This window comes from Ambystoma mexicanum, chromosome 7q, assembly GCF_040938575.1.
Source record: "Ambystoma mexicanum isolate Mex_15411 chromosome 7q, UKY_AmexF1_1, whole genome shotgun sequence".
NCBI classification, from domain to species: Eukaryota; Metazoa; Chordata; class Amphibia; order Caudata; family Ambystomatidae; genus Ambystoma; species Ambystoma mexicanum.
The window spans coordinates 228,725,364-228,748,652 of NC_090941.1; positions in this window are offsets into that span (position 1 = coordinate 228,725,364).

Sequence of the window (23,289 nt, forward strand, 5' to 3'; positions counted from 1 at the left end):
AATAGGTGACAAAGCGTTTTCCTTTCTCGTTGACACTGGGGCAACTAGGTCATGCATCAGGGAAGGAACGTTTAAATTGTCAGGCGATGCCATGAACACTCAAAGATTCTCTGGGGCTCGAGAAGGGGTTCCTTTCACTGACAACATTGCCTTATCTATAGGAGATCACAACTTATCACTACCCTTTCTTTACTCTCGAAAGACACCTATTAACATATTGGGATGAGACAATATGAGCAAACTAAACATGACTATTTCATTCACAGGTGAGGGCATAACATGCTCAACACCAGGCATACACATTTTGAATGTAAAGCAGATTGTGCAGGCATATTGTGGTCGCAGAGCACAGAGGGGGGTGCCAGCGGATCCCGAGATGTTTCAGTATGGGACAGATATTGCCATTTCATGGATGCCAGGCATCACAGGAAAAGAATGGCGGGTACCAAACGAGTATCTATTCAGGCCAGAGACACCCTTACGTGAGCCAGAGGAAACAATATTGTCCATCGAGATTGAGGCAGTGCTGGCAAGAGAGGATTGAATTGCAGTGCATGCCACAGATGGTACAGGGAAGGCCTGGAGAACAATTATCACAGTAGCAGAGGGTTGCAAGCTAACAACAGTGACAGATAAAGAACTATTTAGAGAAGAGAGACTGGCGATAGAGATGGTGTTCCAGATGAGCATAACCGTTTGGCTACGAGTTCACTATAGAACGGTTCCGCAGAGAATGGCGATGGCGCTGGAGGCACCACCCTCATTCTGGGAGGAGAACTTGGCCAAGGTACCTGATAACCTCTGGACCCAAAGCCCTTATGACGTGGGGTGCATAAGAATCATAGGAGGAGTGAATATCAAACTGAAACCAGGAGCAATCTTGCCCAGAGTTAAACAGTATCCCCTAACCAAAGAAGCAGATGAGGGCATATATGGAACTATCAGTGGCCTCATTGAGAGAGGCATACTGGTACCATCAGAATCCCCATGTAACACAGCAGTGTACCCCGTGTGCATGGCCAACGGGGGGTCATGGCATTTCATCCATGATTTAAGACCTCTGAATGACATTGTAGAAGCAGAGTATCCAGTAGCAGGAAATCCAGTGACAATTCTTTGTGGCAATCCAGCGGAAGCCACCTGCTTCACAGTCATTGACCTAAAGAATGCATTCTTCTCAGTACCATTGCACCCAGACTCACAAGACCTGACCAGCTTTATGCTCCGCAACCAGAAATGGAAACATACTCATTTGCCACAAGGGTACTGTGAGTCACCATCCATCTTTAACAGGGTGATCCAAATGGACCTAAGCAACCTGCAGAGAGAGAGCACTATCTTGCAGTACGTAGACAACATTTTGATTTGTAGTGAGACAGAAGACCAGTGCAGGAGAGATTCAGTACACATGCTGACAGTTTTGGCAGACAAGGGATAAAAGGTAGACAAGGCCAAGTTCCAATTTTGCCAGAAAGACGTGTTGTACATTGGACAGATGATATCTAAGAACAATAGGCACATTGCCCCAAAGAGAGCAGAGACAATACAGAACACGCCCCCGCCCAAAACAGTGAGGGAAATGCAACGGTTCTTGGTGTTGTGCAATTACTGCAGAGCATGGGTCTTTGATTACAGTACATACATAAGGCCGCTATTGACTGCACTGAAGGAAGCACAGAAGGGAGCAAAGACACTGACATTGACCTTAGACATGGATGAGGCCTTCAGGAAATTGAAACAAGCAATAAGTAAAGCTCCAGTATTACAGACCACAGGCTACAAAAGTAGTTTGTCCTAATTTCACACACTGAGGGTGTAGTAATGAAAGTGGTACTGACTCAGAAGACAATCATGGGCCATAGGCCAAATCATTATTAAAGTGGACAGCTTGAGCCAGCAATGAGAGGACATTACTCATGCGAACAATCATTAGCTGCAGTAGCCTTCGCAGTGGAAAAGTTGTCAATAGTGACAATGGGGTGCACCACCACCTTGTGGGTGGAACACACCTTTTTTGCAATCCTGCACAAGCCAAAAGGTATGCTGAACACACAGAGAGAATCAGGATCTGAGGTTATACTATCAAAGCCAAGACTGAAGATAGTAAGATGCAGGACAGTTAACCCAGAACTATTGCACATGATTGAACAAAGAACATAGAGATGTTCAGTGACACACGCAAGGTGGAGAAGGACACACTTGAGGGGGAGATGTGCTGTACATCGATGGTTCATCCACAATTGACCAGACTGATGGGATTAGAAGGACTGGAACTGCAGTAGTGAGACTAAAGGAGTAAGGGACTAGTGAAGTAGTTGTGAGTGCACGATTACCATCCCATTGTTCAGCACAAGCATAGGAACTAGTGGTTCTCATACTAGCACTAGAAAACAGCATAGACAAGCGAGTAACAATTTATTCTGACAGTGCTTACGTCACTTCGACGGTACATTCAGGACTATGCACAATGGAACAGGAGAGGACTCAGGAGAGCAGATGAAACCCCATTGCAGCATGCACTCCTGTTAGTCAAATTGCTTGAAATAATTGCATACCCAAGGGAGGTGACCCAAGTAAAATCCCAAGCCCACACCAGACAGAAGAGAGGATCCTATCTTAAAAGGGAACGAAGCTGCAGACTATGATGCAAAGTGTGCAGCATATTTTGGGAAACTGTGGGAATTGGAGGAGAGAGCAAAAGCCCAAAGAGGTGAATGGAACATGGTCATGGGATAAGGGTAAATGCACTGCCAGAGACACAGATTATGGAGCTACAGGAAACTGCACCACAGGAAGAAATGGAGTTATAGGTAAAAACAGGATTTTCCATGTCTCCAACAGATGGCTTATTGCGACAGAATAGTACAGGGAAGGTGGTAGTGCTATTGACACTATTGAAAACAGCATTCACACAGTTGCAAAATCCAACACACATGGGGAAGGACGTAATTGCTACGTGCATTGGAGAAACATGGTTTTGACTAAATTTAAATGAACATGTAGCTGATTTCATAAGTAACTACTTGACATGTCAGGAGTTCACAGCTGGGCATACCTTGAGAGTTGTGAGAGGAGCCATACCAAGTCCCAGAGGCCCATTTCTGCATCTCCACGTGGACTGCATGGATATGGTCCAAATCTGTCAGAGATACAGCTACATAATAGCAGTGGTCTGCCCATTCTCCAGATGGATAGAGTCTGAGCCATGTTCCCATGCCGACGCACTCAGGGCACAAAATTCCTAGTCCGGGAAGTTTTCTCAAGATGGGGAATGTTTGAGGTCCTTGCGTTCTGACAATGGGCCTTACTTTGCCAATGAACTGTTTCAGCATATCACAAACCTGCTAGGCATCAAGCACAAATTTGCATGTGCGTACCACGTGCAAGCAAATGGGGTGTGTATACACCTGAATGGACTCCTGAAGGAGTGCATTGCCAAAACTCAGCAGAGCATCATGAGAAATTACCTTCACTGTTTGCCACTGGCACTCTTTGAATTGCGCAACAAGCCAGGGTCCGACCACCACTTAATGTCCCAAGAGGTGGTAACAGGATGGCCATGCATCTCACCTTGGCTCCTCCCACTAGGGCAGTGGAGGATTGTAAGAGTAGTGCAGATGTGTTAGGGCAGGACATGTTTGAATACATATCTTCCCTGGTTTCTACTGCTTCTTTTATCTCTAGCCCGATACATAGGATTCGGGGCATGCCTGAAGACAACAGAGAATCCAACTGCAGCAATACAGACTCTGATAGCAAATTTGAACATTCAGAGTAAGGGTGCGAGACTTAGTACTCCTCAACAACTTTGTTAGGTGAAGGAACTCTCCTAGATTCACTGGACCTCATGTTGTGGAGGCGGTGACTAACAAAGCAGTAAGGCTCGAGGGGAAGACCGCCTAGAACTACATCAAGGATATCAAGCCGTACAAAGCGGCGGCCACACCTGGCAACGAAGGAGCAGCGATCGACAAGGCCAATGTTCAAGCTTCTGATGAACAGCAAGTACCAACAGATCCTACAGAGTTAGAGAGGACAGGACACCCCTAGATTAGACGATCCCAAGCAGCAGAATTTGCAACTGATATACTTGTCCAAATAGATAGCTAGAAAACACTATCTGTTTTCTATTTCCCCACACACATAGGTCTATGTGAAAGTAATAAGACCCTGTCTGATTGTTATTTTTCTTCCCGCACATTCAGGGTGATATGAATGGTTTTAGGGCTGATAGGGACTAACCTAAAGATAACTCCTGTTGACAATACCGAAACCTTCTCCAACCAAATTGTGTACTACATAAGGACCCCTCGGAGGGTGTGAGCTTGATTCCCTACAGTATATTTCCATGTGTCCATAGAGGACTTGGCCCAAGTCTATCCACAACTTGAATACAATGTGTACCCTGTTCTTCCCACATTAAGAGAAACTGCAATAAGTGAATAGTTAGTTCAAAGAGCTTAAGGAAACTGACAAATACTAATAGACTAATGCTCTAAGAATGACCATGTCCGTGGACAAGAGTCAAGGAAATACGAAGAGAGCCTGGATGCAGGGAAGGACTGCAGATGCTGATCTATGCAGTTACTGGATAGCAAGAGCATGGTTTCCTGTAATGCCAGGTATAGACTCTATGTCGGAACAATTACAGTATCCAGTGGGTCCAAGCACACTGGAGAAGAGTGCCACATGTCCAATGCAGGGTTTGTTTAGTGATGTTGCCATTGGAAGCTGGGGCAATGTGAATCAGGGTTAAATAGAGCTAGCACATCTAAGTGTCAGACTCTGAAGGTCACTTGCATTTGGTGCAGGGGTGTCTGTGTAGAGATTGGTTGCACACAAGGATCGATTGGCTTATAAGGCATACTACTCACTAAAAAGATTCTAACGGGGCAAGATGGTTCAGGAATATTAATGATAGAAGAGAGCTGTTGCCAAAAGGCAGTGAGATGAGGGCACTCAATCACTGTCCGCAGGGCTCAACAGGACTTCAGAGGTCTGACTTATGAATCTTTTCTATTGTACAGAATATCATGTCCCTGCATGGACCATATCACTAATATGCCCGAACAGGATTTGTTTAGGCACTGTTGAGCCAGAGTGGTTCATGTTAATGATCTAAGCAAGTTACACCTCCCAACGATCACGCAGGTTTAGTGTGCAGACCCAAGACTGAAAGTTCAGGGAATTAGATAAGAGGAGAAAACGAAAACAAAGTGAGGTAGAAAAACAGCCTAAAGTTTTCCCCAATCTGAGTAACAGTGAGATAGAAGGGGACGTTGACAGTGACAGCTAAGTGTACACTCTTTATAATAAAATTGTGGCAATAGCAGATCTAAACAACTCACCCGACCTTGTTGTACTCCAGTTGCCAGTGTTAAGTAACCTCTCCCTTCTCTGGCTCCTATACATGTGATATTAGCTGAGTTGAGAAGACAGAGAAACATCACATTGCACAGGTCGCCAGATTTGTACAAAATCAAAAAAGCCTTAACTTTTTCACACAACATGGCAAACTGCAAGATGGTGTTAGACCACGATTCCTGTCACTTTATTTATTTATTATTTATTTATTTTTTACATTCTAACAACTCGGTTAAGGGGTGACTTCGTAGACATATGACGTATGGGGCTGCAGGAAACACTGCTCTGAAGTGTTTTCCTGGAATTGGGAAAAACAAATACATGTCACTGAGCTTCGCCGCTTTCCCAAGGTAGGGATATGGAAATCTGATACCGAGCCCACTGGGGTTGGATCAGAACTTTAATTCTGAAATTGCAACCTTGGATTGGAATATCTTCTTAGATGTCCTGCAAAAAAAAAAAAAAAATGTTCATTTTTAACCAGTATAGTTTTTTTACTTCATAATCATAGTCCTTATGTACAGTAGGACCCAATCATCAAAGTGTGGCTATTAATGTGTGTACACTTGAATTTAGAATGAGTTGCCTTTTTATTCTAGGGACATTCAATTGCTATTTCCATACCCATTTCCCCTCACCAGGGCTAATTATATCCCCTGCTGGCATAATTGTCTAATCAGAAGTTTAATTGGTAGATGTACACAGTAAAGCTGACTAACACATCAGTATGAACACTTTTTGGCGTAAGCTGTTCCCATGTGTTTCACCCTTGAAGCAATGCAATGTAGTTGTATAGTTTATTTATGTGATGTACTCCAATTTCGATGCTGCCACTACACGATCCGTTGATAAGGTTTTGGACATTTCTGTAGGTGACATCTGTTATTCTTACAACTTTAAGATGGTAATTGAAGAATTCATATTTCCTAACATTGTGTTAGTAATACTGTGGGAAAACAGGCCTTTAAGCTGAACGATGGCAAATGTTACGTTATGTTATGCAATCTTACAGCATGGCCTCTTGATACTTCACATCATGCAAGTACAAACGATGGTGCTGATGAGTTGGTTAGTGGGAGCAGATGAAACAGAGTTGTTTATAGGACCATCCACAGTGGCTGTAAGAGGCAGGGGGGGGGGGGTGTGTGTGTGTGTGTGTGTGTGTGTGTGTGTGTGTGTGTGTGTGTGTGTGTGTGTGTGTGTGTGTGTGTGTGTGTGTGTGTGTGTGTGTGTGTGTGTGTGTGTGTGTGTGTGTGTGTGTGTGTGTGTGTGTGTGTGTGTGTGTGTGTGTGTGTGTGTGTGTGTGTGTGTGTGTGTGTGTGTGTGTGTGTGTGTGTGTGTGTGTGTGTGTGTGTGTGTGTGTGTGTGTGTGTGTGTGTGTGTGTGTGTGTGTGTGTGTGTGTGTGTGTGTGTGTGTGTGTGTGTGTGTGTGTGTGTGTGTGTGTGTGTGTGTGTGTGTGTGTGTTTTTTTAAGCTGTTGTGCCGGCTGATGGTGTACAAGCCAGATACCATTGCTGTTTCCTCATGCTTATTACCTGTACCTGTCAGCATGCTGTGTTGTATTTATTTATTTATTTATTTAATGATTATAAGGTGCTGCACATACACTGGGCACTTCAGAGAGTATGTATGAAAGCTGAGGGCGTGCGCAGACATTGGAGGATATCAAAGGTAAGGCAATTTTGACAATCAAGGCATTTCACGTGTGATACAGAGATGCTAAATAACAGACCTGGTTAAGAACACTCTAACGTGCAAATCGAAATCGAGATTTAAGAGCTCCGGGAATTAATGCATTTGCCAGTTACCGTTATTATGACTGCACTGAACTTTAGGTGGCTGGACTGCAGTCTTAAATCCAAGGGTAGGGTGTTCCACAGCTCGTGCCTATTAGACCGGCTTTCTTTTCTCTTATGGTGTGCAAGGATATGGCCACTGTGTGGTTTGCTACTTCATTTGCTAGTGTATGGCTGCACTGTATTATCAGCCTATCCAAGGGATTCACTAGAAAATCACATTTCTTGAAGGTGTGCCAGGTCATAGCGTGACTTGACAGAGTGTGAAAGTGCCCTTAATGTCATGATATAGTCTAACAAGACACAACAAAGCCACACTGCGCACAGGGCCTCATTACAAGGAACACTACATAGCGACACGTTATAAAAGGCACAACAAGACAGAAGAGGGTACAACAAGGAAAGAAAAATTACACGTCAAAACAAGGCATAACTTACCTCGTCAAAAGAATTCCGGTGTGACTACAATGGATCTGGAGACGCGTCCTGTGCAGTTAAAACTACAAGTGTTCAAAAATCAATTACAGTAATCCCCCAGAACATAAAGACAAATATCTTCTGATGTCTGGAACATCTTTCATGTATTTTCTTCTTTAGTGGCAGAGGAGAAGTGGCTGTTGCCGATGCCTTTCGGACCTATATGGTCCATCGTCAGGGCAAATCTTTACAGAAACATACATGGTCTGTGTTAGGGACACCAGATGAAGGTATATGCTGCTCCAACAAAACTGTTGTTAGGTGTCATATACAAATTGCAGGGCACCAAAAATACAGCTGATGTACCAGCTCGTGACAAATATCTAGCTGATTATCATGATGCGGAGCATGCATTGTGTACCTGGTTAAGTCAGTAATGTACCCGGCTGGTACTGCCGGCTGGTAGTGCTTGTGGCGACACTAAGGTCATCTCAATAGCAAAAGATGGGGAAAAGGGGTAAAAAGAAGACAAAAGAAAAAAGAGAAAAAGTGGATGAGAAACTCTCATCTACCTGCATTACAGTGTTCTTTAAGTTCCTTTTTAGTGCTAATGCTGCATCTGCAGCCGTGCTTACCTGCTGGTTGGAGGGGAACTAACGTCAGGCGAGGATTGTTCAGCCCTTAGCCGTGCTACATTTAAGCATGTATGCCGACTCACTCCCTGTGAGCAGGGTTGTTGTTAGGTCTGCAAAAGTTCTGGGGCTACGCTAATGTGGGGACTGCCGGAAGTCAGCGCTAGCTAGCCTCTTGGTTGTAGCCCCTGAGCTTCTGGCACTACAACCAAAAGACCCGGGGCTATAGCTATCACTGTCTGCCTTTCTTTTTAGGTTCTGACCCCTTGTTACTGAGCAGAGTTTGAAACAGTAAAAGGGGTTAACAGATACGGCCCGAGGCACGGACAGTCTGTGCCGTCGCTTGGTCACCACACTCTTGGGGGCCCCGCAGCTACCATCTGCATCGAGTATATGAAGATATGGATATGTATAATTGGTCATTTATAATGCGCTTAATACCAAAGAGGTTTCTAAGCGCGGACCCAGAATTCAAACCTGTGTTGCTCTGCGTTGTCTTGATTCCAAGATGAGTGTGTTGCCACTGAGCTATACTACCCAAATTGCATTTAACGGGGGCTGCACTGCTTTTAGGCAACAGGCTTTATTTGCCCGTCTTAACAAGACTGTCATGTCAGCAGCCAACTCCATGTGACCCTTCTAGAGACGAGTATCCTCCTACCTCCCCAGCAGCCCATTAAGCCCCATGTGGCCTCACAGTTAGGGCTTATCACACTCTTTGTTTTAGCAGAGCCTTCAAAGTGCAAGCTCTTTAGTAATTAGTCCATTTAAGAACCATTGCTTTGGACAAGCCGTCCAAAACGGGTACTTTATTCTGAAAGCGCATACAAAAAAATAGCTTTATGCCCAAATCGTCTTTTTTGAGGACAATGAAAACATGTTAACAAAACAAGTTGCAGACTATCTCACTAGTTTTCTTGTGTACGCGTATTGGTCTGTCAAGAACGTTTATTGGTTTGCAGAATATCATACTTCACGCTCATCATATGACGAATGTCTTTGTCAAACAGTGCAAAACACCCAAGTTACCTTTTCACGTGATCTTTTCTTACGAGTCTAAATCTTGAAAGAAAGCCTACAAGCCATTTCTGTTATCCTTTTGTCGATTGCATTTTAGGATTTGTAGTCTTCAAGATGGGGGAAAATAACACAGCAGTTGTACTCTTTCTGTTTAGCATATTTCTATAAGGATTCCTACATTCCTGGAGTACTTTACTTTTCAAGTCCTCTTTTTAAAAAAGAGTATTGTTGATAGCGAAACGTGGAGGTGAGATGGGTGGGGAAGAAGGAGAGGATAAATTGGTTGTGGTGATTCACCAGGTCCATGGATATGGTAAGAGCAGTTGCAGGACTGAAGGTGTTGTTCTTCCTGGTCCTATGATGATTTTCAGGGTACAGGTTGAGTGTCTCTGTGGGTAGACAGTGTCCGCCCACTTTTCACAGAGCGGATACCATCCCCCATAGGTGTTTTGGAGGCCGGCATGCAAAAAAAGCTTGTTTGGTCAAGTGTTCAGCCAGCAGGATTTGAACCCAGGACCTCATGTGGACGGGGCACACACTTACCCGCAAGATCACATGGAAATGTCTTCAAAGACCTTTCTTTTATTGGTATTTTGTTTTACATGGTATATTTCAATATAGATGGTGGCATTTAAAAGATGCACACCTTTTATACTTTTCTGGCAACGTCATAGGAAATTCTCTTTCAGCTGGTTCTTTTGCAGGTATTCATAGTTCATTTTTTGAAAGACAATGTTAATTTGTATTGTACATTTTCTTCTATTAGGAAAGGCAACTTGAACTAAATTTGCCTATTTCATTTTAGGATACGTCCATCCCCTGTGTGTCTGTTAATGAGCCCCTCACACTTTTTTTGAAGTTGAACCCTATTGATAACATTTGAAGACCTGCAGAATTGCTTTCTCTGATTTCCTAAATACCTCCTTGGTAAATGGGCTTTACTTCGATTGAAGTATAAGGCAACTCTACAGCAAAGGCACTTTGCCATGTCTGAACCAGAGACAATCCTCACCCATACATCCTTAGAACCTGCAGGAAACAGCATGCCATAGTCTATGGCCATACCTTATGGCTCATTCTGTGCATGTTAGGTGGGTGGGGCAGGTGGCAAGTACTGTGATGAGCAAGAGCAGGACAAGGAGTAATGGAGATTACACACAAGTAATCTAAGAATTTCTTCCATGTTCCTCTTCCTTGTCTAAATACTTACCAATACAAAACTTCGATCATCATGGCAGGTCCGGCCAAAACCCAGTCAGGAAGCTCTAGCCAGAGGCTCTATTCTTTCGGTTCCCCACCAAGCCCGGCAGGGAGAGAATAGTAGCTGCACGAGACAGTCCAAAGGCTGGAACAATTTGAAGTACCGCATGTTTTTTTTAGTTTTATATATTTTTTTTTAATTTGTTTTAGTTGAAATGAATCAACCTTTCAAATACGAATATAAAACATATATATATATATATAAAACGTTATCAATTTAAAACAAGCAGTAGAAAAAATGAACGTGGGAACAACACAAAATTATTAATCTTAGATTTCGACATTAAATAACATTTATAACAAACAATAAAGGAATAAACATAGAAAAAAGACAAAAAATTGTGAATCTTAGACTTCGGCTTTAAATGAAGTTCAGGAAAAATAAATAATATCAATTAGTCTCTAAATTTAAACTTGATAAAAAATGTACAGTAGCAATCTGTAATGGTACGTTATCAGAACCTAATATTAGAGACCAGGTCAAGTCTTGAGACGTGAGACATAGATAATTACAATGTCTCGCAAAATGAATTTCTCGCAAGGGTCGGAGGACTTTACATTCCGTGATAAGGTGCACCAAGGTTTCACAAGTGTCCATCAAATTGCAATAGCAGCAAAAATTCATCGAGTTACTCAGCAGTCTCCTTTTAACTTGTAACTCTCTGGTGACGCATAAGTTAAATCGTAGTCTTAAAATGATATTCCGATATTGGTGTGATGGACACCGAATTAGGTAAGCTGGTAATGTGCGCATTTTTTTATATGGAAATCGAAGTTCATCAGCATCTTGATATGTGAGACATGTGGTTCGGGTGAGAATCCAATCTGTATGATGTATTTTCAATTTGGCTTTGTCTGGGTTTTGCAATAATAAATCTAATGAGACCTCCACCAGGATTAGCACGTGATAGACACTCCTCAACCAGGATTTGATAAACAGCTGTTTTGATGAAAAACTATATAATGAAACATATTTTAACATAACTTGGAATGTTGTTGACAACAAACATTTTCTAAAGAAGGAGCATTGGTGCCAGTTCAAGATTGCCTGCATTGAGACTAAGCCAAGTTCGTACCTTATCCACGCAACTGGAATGCAATTCGGCAGATGTAGTACTTGGCACCAATATCTTGCCTCCCATTTTGCCAATTGTAAAGAAGGAATTTCTTGAAAGGTTTCCAGCCCATATAATGAAGCTGGAATGGTTTTCGCAGTCCAAAAATGCCATGCTGGCAATATAGAAAATTTGCCATATTTGCGCATTAGAATACTGGCTTGTGATATGAATGATGTTAACCTAGTTTCAAGATGCATTAAATGGTCTGTTGGTTGTATTAGACTCTCAAAAACAATGCATGCCGAGATAATTGTAATAAGGCACCCTATTTATAGGGGTTTGGTTAAGGGTCCATACGTAGGAGAGCGGACATCGCCTTTTCGGAGAATAAACTACGATTTGAGTTTTGGAGAGATTTATTTTCAATTCTTTGGTTTGGGTGTAGGTAAAAAAGGCGTTCAGCAGTCGTTGTAAACCCACTTGTGTTTTAGAAATGAGTACCAAATCATCGGCATATAAGAACGTTTGAAATAGATGACCGTTCAATTTCTGGGAGTCTGAAGTCACAGTTAACAGGTCATGTCTCACGTCGTGAATAAAGTAATTAAAGATGGCTGAAGCTAAGAGACAACCTTGTTTGAGGCCTCGTTTTGTATGAATCTGTTATGTCAACAAGCCATCTAGGGTCAGGCGAACTTTAATCTATGTTTCAGAATATAAGGCATATATCACATCCAGTAGAGTTGCGGGACAGTGACCTCTCTGTAATTTTGCTAATAAAAGTACGCGGCTCACTGAATCAAACGCTGCGTTGAGATCAATGAACGCGAAAAATACTTGTTGTTTCTGCAGATGACATTGCAACTTGATTGAGTTTAATGCAAATAAATTGATTGATGTACCCATACCTGCGACGAAACCCTTTTGATGAGGGTCACGCAAGTGTGCGTGCAAAGTACAGTCATTGAATTCTGCAAGAATCATTTTGACAAAGACTTTTCCCGGAGCATCAAGCAGGGCAATCGGCCCAGGGCAATCGGCCGGTAGTTGGCAACGATTACCCTTCTTGAAGATCATGATTATAATAGAGGTTTTCCAGGAGCTTGGAATCGTACAAGTGCGTAAAATGACCTCGAAGATGAGGTAGAGGATGTGTGCCCATTCGTCTGGATATGCTTTAAACATATGGTTGGAGAGCCCATCGGGACCTTGCGCTCTTGATGAGCTGATTTGCATGATAATGGAACGGATGGATGTTTCAGACAGCTGTAATTGCCAAGGAGAATCAGTTGAGGGGATGTACCTTGGATCATCATAAGCCGGGTCAGCATATAAGGTGGAAAAATGCATAATCCAATCAGCTTCCGAGACGCCATTAATTTGTGCGTCGCCCTGTGGATTGAACTTTTGGTTATTTAATAACTGCCACATAAATGGCAAATGTTTGTTAGATATGCAAGCTTGCATTGAAATACTGTCACGCTAGAACTGTGACGATTTCCTACTCCTATGCCAGTTTTTATAGCAGCATTTAGCAGTTTTTAGGAGTTGCCAGCATGAAGGATCATTCAGGGAGAGTATTTGTTTCGTGATTTTCTATATCAGCTTTCTTGCTCTTGATTTCGGGGTCAAAAATGTGTGAATGGCAAACATGATTGTATCGCAAAATGGTCAGGTTTTGCATGAAGGGTTTTAAAAGGTCTGGATATTGTGCACCATTATGATGCCACTCATTTGCTTCTAAGATGTGTGCAAGAGACTGAATCCTGCCACATTCCGTCTGAGACGATTTCTTGCATTGTTTACTGTTGCCACAGACTCGACTATTTGGGACATACTCGAAATTGCATGTGATCTGTGCAAATAACACACAGTGATCACTATTGAGGTGATCCATGATATGAAGATGTTGAACGTTTTGAAACAGAAATGGACTCATATAGATATAATCCAGAGTGCTCGTACTGGACCCACGGTGCCAAGTGTAATTTGAATGGACATCACCTGTAACGGAACCATTTAGCCTGTATAAATTACGGTCAGACATGATACTTGTCCATTTCTGTGCAAGAGATATAAGGTATATCTCGACAATCCGAATTGAGATCTCCAGCAACTATGGTATGGTTGATGGTGTGTCTGGAAATTATGAGGTCTAGGATCTTAATCAGACCATCATAAAAAACATCATCGGCCATGGTGGTAGTGTTGCGATAGACATTTACCAATGCCAGTTCTTGAGACTGTCCAGAGAAGAGAACTAACTGGATCTGGGCTCCTACCGAGGCCCAGGGTGTAATGGAAAAGCCACTAGCTCTATGCACACCCACTAAAAGACCAGAGGAGAGGCGACCACTGCTCGGGATTGCAGGAAGAAGGGAAATTTCATAACCATCCCATACCGGACTCGTGATGAGCCACGTTTCTTGTAACGCTATCAGGTGATGGACTTTGTCGAAATTGGCAATGGGGGAATGAAGGTGGGAGTAGCCCCTTGTGTTCCAACTTAAAAACAGAATTGAGTCTTTGGCACATACTGTTAATGGTTACTGATGATTAGGGGCTTCACTTAATGTCCAGAAGATTATCTGACTCACCATCTCCAGTTACCTCTTTGCCAAACAAAGCAAGTAACCCCACACACTTGGTGTTGAAGCAGCTATTCTTAAAAAATGTTCAGTAAAATCTATGCAAGAAAATACAACATAATTGAATAGTTTTGCTAATTTATTATTTTTCTTTACAAGCGGAAACATTTGAATTTGTATGTTTTTCCTTTTTGTATATGAGTTCTATTTCCCAACACTTTCTGAAACTAAACAATAGCAAAGTAGTATGATGAGCTTATGCTTTTGTATAACTAAGGAGCTATGTGTGAGGATAGCAGTAGGAGATTTTCTGAGAGTGAACATACTTTAGCTAGGCTGTCCATGATTTTGCTTACAACACACAGAAAGCTGACATGACAATCCATGAAGTCTAACTACTCAGGAGAGGGGATTTGCCCTTTGGGCCTCATTGTGAGTGTTTGGTGTGGCAATAACGTCCTGGTATTAGCACATACAGGCACGTTACCGCACCGGCACACTCCAAGTTTGCCAGTAGGGTGGTGGATTTACCTCCAGCTCTGAGCTGTAGGTATATCCAATACCCTATTGGTAAAAAACTGCTGGTATTACCAGCCCGGTAATATCAGTGCCGGAAATACAGCCAAATCCTCCAATGGAGTCAAATGAGACTCCATGGAATGGGGATTTACCAGCGTTTCCGCTACTTGGAATCTGATGGGAATTCCGGCATACCAAATTGTGGAAACGGTATTAGTTTGCCGGTATCCCGCCGGTGCTACCGGCGGGATACCAGCAAAAATAAAATGATGCCCTTTGTCGTGTGGCTGTGTATGCTGTCTATGTGTATTTTATGTGCTCATTATATAATCATGAAGCCAAGGTAACCTGCACTTTAGGCCAAAGGAAATCAGCCAACATTCAATGAATTTCTTTTGTTGATATACTTCATACCATTTATCAATTTGTTCAAAATCCAAAATCACAAAGTTATATCTCTAATATCAATTAAAGTTTAACTCTCAACTGAAGAACAGTAGTAATTTTATACAACAAAACATTTTTTATTAATACAGCCCGATACGTTTCGAGAAGAGAGATTGTTCTTGAAATGCGTTGGGCTATATTAATACACATGTTTGTGAAACATTTGTATTTGTGTAAAGTAAGTAAAGAAAAAAACACATAAGAACAGAATTGCATGGCCTCCACATGACTGAATACTTGCGAGCACAGGCAGCACCAGATGGCTTGATTATCTGTATAGAACCTAGGATATTTCTTGACCAAATCCAGTTCCGTAAAGACTGGAGCTGTATAGCCAATAAATGTACCAAGGACTGGTTAATTTTGATAATTAACACAGCCAAAACAGTGTCTCTGAAACCAATGGCAGAAATAGAACTGAAAATTGAGCACCAAAAATCTACAGCCATTCTGGACACATTCAAGAAAAAACTAGAAGACCTGGATGCTGCTCTTAAGGAATTTAAGGAAATTAACCTTACAAAGAAAATACAAAAATTAAAAAAAGACATTGCATCGTTCCCTCATGAATGCACTTACCCTTACGTCCTGGACAGTTACTACGATGACACCCCCCAAAACCAACAACAACAGTCATTTAACCAAACACGAAAATGGCGCCAACCAAGAAAGGACCAAAAGTTCAATACACCAACAGCTTGGAGTTTTTCGAGTGCGAGCTCAGAAGAAGATGTCAGACCCAGCACCTCAGAAGGGCATGAACGCAGCAACTCCCGAAATTGCAAACGGTTAGGAGATAGACGGTCCAATTTCAGGATGAATACATTCAAAGAGGCCAAGGGAACACAAGGAAGCCTTTTTTAGGCCGAAGTGGCCGAGGGAGGGGCCGAAACAGAGGACACAATCAAGATTTTGACAGAGTGACAAGGAGCAGGGGGAGAGGCTTACCCCAACAGTAGACTTATTGGTGATTAACCTTTCAACACACTTACTCACCATAAGTGAAACAAAGGTTTTACAGAAACGGTTCAGTTTCGTGCCTACGGCATGACATGATGCTTTCCAAACTAGGATCGGTCTAGCTAAACTCATGAAAAAAATCTGTCTAAAACAACACTTTGGTGAACAAGATACCGAACAAGATCCAAACACAAAGAAGGATACTAATGGACTACGACCAAAATCAAGTTTCTATCCACCGAATATATCCGCTGAATCTATCACTTTTCGAAAAAAAAGCAATCATGAAAAAACATGAAAGCATCGAAGAAAAAGAAGAAATGAATTTTCAAAATATTTCCAAAGTAGAACGTCCGGCACTTCGGGAACTAAGTACCAACAAGGATATCGTAATAAAACCAGCAGATAAGGGAGGCTCGATTGTGGTGATGAATACCACCGACTATGAACATATGGTGACGAAACTCCTAGACATTAGGCAAGCGATAAAATGTGCAAGGAATATCCCTCGGGACATCAAGCTACAACAGAAAACACGACCAGAAGGGCAGAAAACCATTACTGCGGTTTTTGAATACTCCACAAAAATCAATATGATTAAAAGGGAAATCCTGAAGATCTGGCCAATCCTAAATGTGGGGGCTGTCGATCTTCCACCGCCGAGGTTCGCTATCAGAAAAAGGAAAAACATCAGAGACACTCTGGTGCATTCCTATCAGGAATCTAGTGACACCACACCCACAGTGGGACATTCGCCTTGTGGTCAATGTAACATGTATACCCTTACCACGTGCACAAAAACTCTGGATTTGGGCCCCCGTACAGCATGGAAACAAAACACACTCACTAATTGTAACACAGCAAATGTTATATACATGATAAAATGCCCCTGTAACCTCATATATGTAGGGATGACCAGTAGACCCATGAAAAAACATGTACAAGAACATATGTCATGTATAAGAACAAAACGTGAAAATGCACCCCTGGTGGCACACTTCCTACAAGAAAAACACACATCACAGGATATCAGATGGAACAATGTAGAAAAGGTTAAATGTCCCAGAAGAGGAGGAGGAGACGTTGCCAGCATGCTTTTAAAACGTGAACCGAACTGGATTTTCCATCTGAAAACAGACTTGAGGGGACTCAATGAATACATCCCGTGGCAAGCACTGTCTGTCATTGCATAAAATCACTGATTTACTTTGCCAAGACTGATTTAGAACCATGCCTCACATTTTTCATCATATCAGCACACGTAACTATATGGGATTTTTGTCAACCCCAATATGCAGAATATAACAACTATTGTTTTGACTTTCGATTTGTTAGAAAGAAGAACAACTTTACTTATTGCCTTTTGTTAAAAGTCAGATACAAGTGGATTCTCCACTTTGCCTGACCTGCCTGATGGATGGCAGAAGGATTAGGCTGTACTCTTTAGAGACAGCCCATCCGGGTCTATGAGTGTACGAGTACCCACACACGAACACGTGACCCCGAACACGTGATTCCCTGCTGTTTTGGCAGATCCGGAACTCAGGAACTAACACACACAGCTCCAGATACACTGTAGTGAACTACGCCTCGGACGAGCGACAGAAGCAAGTAAGTGCGTACTACATAAAAAAGATATGTTTACTTCATTGCATGATCTAATGTGAGGCTTCGCAACCACCGCTTCTCCACTCTCTCGTCTCTGTTTTGTTTTAGTTTCTGTTGCTGTGCTGTGCGTTTATTCAGAACACACGGTTTTGCTATAACTCACGGCCATAAAAGGATACAAACAAACGCTGGTGTGTCTATGGACGCCCTTTCTCGATTCCCCTTCTATACATGCAATACAGTCTACTTAAATAACGTAATAGACTGTTGATGGCACCTCAGTCATTCGGTTTTTGAAACCGCACGAGATACTTTCAGATTACATCAAGATAGTGCACTCCCGTATTAAGAAGTAGAATAACATGCCTATGGGCAGTGGCACTTCTCTAGCTGGGAGGTTTAGCCCAGATTGCATCTCTCCGGCACCAACACTATACTTTTGGTGTCTCATGTCGCAAATTACTAATATCTACAAATGAATATAGTTATTTGATATATATTGAGTTGGGCATGCCCAGCTGGGATGAAACTAACATTATAAGAGGGAAGGGGAGTTACATCAATCAGGGCCCTACTTTTAGTGACCCTCTTTTCTTGTTTCTTTTCCCTGTTCCTTACACTTACCCGTTTGTGATTGTCTCACTGAACAAACGCAGACATCTGTCCACTCTCAGCAGACTCTGCCACCTTGATACTCTAAACAATCGGATACATGGCAGTTGGAAGGTCAGTACACTTGTTGCATCTATCTAACCTTGATAGCTCCTTTCATACAGATGAGAGAATATAAAAAGAAATACAAATATTGAATTGGAAGTCTCACACAGAGACCTTGGTCTCTAGTGTTTAATCAACTGTCTCTATTGAATGTGTGACAAATGGATGTGTTTTAACCTCACTGAACTATTAAGAGATACCCTACTTATACTGTAGCCTCTTGGCATCTGAGCTTGTGGCAGTGATCGAGGAGTGACTATGGATTATCTTTTGTTTGTCCATAGGTTCTTCTCTTGAACTTCCCTGCAATGGCGAGGAGAAACAGGGTAAAGTATACACCATGTGGCAGAGACTGGTGATTGATTGTTCAAATTCACCAATATCCTTTTAAAGAAGACTGTACTGAAGAAAGTGGTTTCACTCAAGTTTACACCACTGAAACCAGTAGACAGTGATTGTGACATGGTGGAGCCTAAAAACATTCCTACCCATACCATGAACAATCTTTGTATATGTGTTTTAACTTTCCCACACTCTGTCTAACACGTAGGGCCTCATTACGTGATATGAGGTAGCCATCGTGCCATTAGCACCCAACCTTGGAGGACCCAGTATGTCCCCATTCTGAGAACCATTCCCCATTCCCATTGAGCCCCTATAGGGCTCAATGGGAATGGGGAAGTAGCTAATAATGGTACCGCAATTTGCGGTACCGTTATTAGCTCTGAAGTCCCTTAGTGGGTCCCATCCTTAACACCTGGTCAGACCAGGTGATAAGGAAGGGACCCGCTAAGGGACCACGGAATATGGAGGTAAGGGATTACCGGCACCGGCACCCTCTCCGGTGCCGGTAATCCCTTACCTTCTACCTCGTAATGAGGCTCTTAGTATCTTTTAGACAGGTGTTGTGGGATTTTTGTCTTCGTCAAAAAAAGCTCAACCAGATAAGGGGTGCCTGCTATAGCCCTTTTACGGCAACCCACTGGACTTTTGAGCTTTTAGTTCCTAGTTCTTAATATAGAGCTACCCTAGAATTGTTCAGCCTTGCTACGGGATATTAAAATAGCTTGTACCCAAAGTAGAAAGTTGACCTCCTCTTTTTACTTGGGTGTTAACTTTTTTTTAAAAAACAGTCATTTCACCAATACCAATCCAGTAGGATATCAGTATTCTGGGACATACAGGAGCTTAACAATTCTTTGAATGTTGTATGGTTCTCTTTTTCTGTCCCTTTTAGATAAGCGATGCACCAGCGCTCTCCAGGGAAAGTTCCCCATTAGGGACCAGGCAGGGATAGTGAGTTCTTCCCATTTATCCTTCTGTCTTCTACACTGACCTTGTAGTTCCCTGGTCACTGATTTGTCTACAAGACCCTCTGGTAGAAGGAATCCTCACAGCTCTGTTGAAAACTACATACAGTTGCTTGTTGCCCCCCCCTTTTTTATCTTACCTGTGCCGTCCTGGTGACTTAGCTTGGCTGCTCTAGTCCATAGTCAGTATTTTTCTGATTTTAAAACTTAAGCCTCTTTCCATTCTCGCGCCTATCTCGCAAAAACAACCTTTTATTTAGACCTTGATAACTCCCTCAGTTTTTGTGATAGAAACGAAATTTCAACTCCTACTTGTACCTAACATCCATAGCTATCTATAGAATCCAAAACAATTCAAAACAGTGTGATTCTCCCGTTATCGTGAATATCGCGCATGGAAAAGTTTGCCACGAATTCCCATTTTGAGAAATGTTTACATGTGTGAAATAGCTTCCATTTGTTTCTTTTTTTGGACTAAATCATTGCTGGTGATTGTGTGCAACTGTTCAGAGCGCCTCCCGTAGGGATTTATAATAATTTAAGCACTTTTACTCACATTTAGAGTTCTTGCTCAGCCACTTTAAAAGTCAAACTGACAGTTGAAAAGCCCATTTCGTTTTTCCCTTTCTGTGTAAGGGGGGAAAGGGGAAGTGGGACACTGTTTGATCGGGATTATTCCTGTGTCAGGGTGTATACCTGCTCTCTCCTTCCATCTCTTTGCATTGCCTATTGGGGGTTCAGGGGTGTTGCAGGGGGAACCTCTAACCATAGTGCTATCTGATCTGAAACCAACACAAAAGTATTATTTTCTGTGCTGCATTTGTTTTGCTCCTTACTTAGTCCTAGTGTATTAAATATATTGTTCAGTGTTCTGTCACCCCATTGGTGATTGCTGGTTACCTATTAATATCTATATTGTGATTTTGATCTTAAATAAATAAATAAATAATACCTTTTACAAACCAGCCTGATTCCTGGTCCAGTGTGACCCGGGGTATTTTAAGTAAGGGGTGTGATACGAGTGGTACATCTTTCAAATAATTGAATCTATATATCAAATACGTTTTTCCATTGCGCTGTACACTAGGCCGAGAGCAGAGTGTATCGCCTGATTGAAATCCTTAACAAATCTGGGGGCTCGAGTCCGGGGTTTGAGTGATTGCCACCCGTGACAGTCTAAATCAGCAGTCTAGCCTGCAGAGTAATAATACTTTGTGTGGTGTAAGTACTGTGCTACACTGTATAATCACCCCTAAAATAAATACTCGGCGACCTCAGTGGAAATCAATATTGCAAGGGAACACCTACTGCACACATTGTTCGTCAGGGGTGAATGGGTAGAACAGTACGAACAGGTATGGCTGCAGGGAATAAAACAAGAAGTCACTGAAACCAACCTTAATATGTGGCAGGACAAGGGGCCATTACATCAAGCAATCAGTGAGCTGTACATGACCCCTAAAATAAAAGAGGAGCAATGCAAAATTGCCAAAATAGCAGCCTACCTGTACCTCCACATAGGAGTCATACAGGAAAAGAACGCAGACCATGTAGACTTCACAAAGAGGCAAGCGGAAGCAATGCAGAAAATCCAGACTAATCTGGACTCTGCAGAGCAAAAGCTCTAGGGAGAAAGGAATCTGAAACAGAGGCTAGGCAGTATGCCACCAAACTGCAAGAAGAACTGACACTGTTACTGCAAAAGAATGCAAAGCAAGATGCCCAGGTACTGACACTGCAAAAAGAGTGTCAGGAAAAGTTGGAATCCCTACAACAGAGTCAACAAAAGCTGGCACAATAGTTACATTTTAATACAGCCTGCGCAGAGCAGGTAGTCACATTACAGAACCACCTAGAATCCTTGAAAGAGGAGAATAATAAATTAATTATTAAAGACCTTGAATCCCAAACAGAGTTTGATGAGGAGCGCCAGAAAGCTGGGGTACTTAGAAAACAAAGGGACGACCTGGCTGAACAGAGGGGCACTCTAATTCAGGAAAGGGACGCCTTAGGCCAGGGAGTCAGTCATTTAAAAATAAAGTTGGAAGAAAATCACCTGGCCCTTCAGGAACTTGGTAAAATCAAAATGTATTATGAAAAGCTGTTAGAGCACACCAGGCAGGTGAAGGATGCACTGGCAAAGAATAATCAGACCAGTAAGGACCAAACTCAGGCGGTGAGTCTCCTGCAGCAAAAAATTGGCCCAATACTCCCAATTCAGACAGGAAGCACAGAGAGACAATGAGGCTCTCTGTGAAAAGAATGACAGGCTACATAGACAGATAGCCATGCAAGAACAACTCATAGAGACCAGTAAGGCCTTAATAGAGGAACAAAAGGGTCAGATTATTGCATGTCATCAGGGAGTAGGGGTTGAAAGAGATGAGGTAAGAGGGAGAGAGAAACCCCTGAGCATAACCTCAGGAACCCTGGCATCAGGGACTTTATTCCCTTCAATTCCATGGACTCTGCCACCCCATGTCCACTTGCTCATATGAACCAAGGGCCACAGGGATGGTAGACTTCAACATAATGGAAAATATGGGACTGATGGATCAACGCCCCCCAGAAATGGATGGGCAGGCATCTATGTCCAGGTTCCCAAATATTAGGGCCAGCCTCTCTGATCAGGGAGACTCCAGTGAGGGGAGAATCAGAGAACTGGATCCCCAGAAATATCACCTACATAGAGATCAGTCAGTCAAATTTGGTGGGGAATTCCATGAAAATAGGCCCACTAAGAGCATCTTAAAAACCTCTTCCCAGCTAGGACAGTGAGGGGGGTACTCAGCCAATCCTGGGAGAAAGGGAGAGTCAGAAGACTCTTCTGAGCACCACAGGTCTAAAGAGACTAGGCCCCCACATTCTGCTAGCCATTCCCAACCTCGCAGAATCAGGGAGAGCCTAGAGGAACAGACAGCCACCTCAGGTAGCAGTGCCTCTGAGTCAGAGGATGAGTGGACCAGGGTGACCAGAACTAAAAAGGCCAACAAAGTTAAGAAGGCTGTACTGAAAGATCCCCTGAATCAAATCAAAGCTATTAGGAGAGTCATCACGCCCTACCACAAAAATGGCAAATATTCAGTTTTGGAGCACATTGAATTGTTTGAGCAAATGATGGAGACTTTTCACCTGAATGACAGCCAAAGCTGTATCCAGTATGTCAAGTGGACATTTTCACCTGAATACTCCAGCTTCTTTGCGGGGCTGGAGGATCAGAACCATTCAAGATGGTTCACCTTTAGGGCGGCCATCCTAAAGCATTTTTCCATTCATAGAAACCCTCAAGAGGCCGGCAAGGCAGCCTACAACCTGCAATGTGGGGAAGACCAGGCCCCACAAGAATTTGTCCAAGAACTGAAACATGCCTTTGCGGAGACCACCAGAAGGGTGCGCACTGACAGTAGGGAATTTATTAATACCTTCTTTCATGCCCTCCCTAAATGCATTATGACCCACGTAGTAAGGGACTTTCATGAGAAAAGATCACTAGACTGGATCATTGAACAAGCAACTCACATCTATTAAGTGCAGAAGCCACTAGAAAGTAAAAGTACTAACAAAAGCCCAAAACCAACCAACACCCCTGCTGC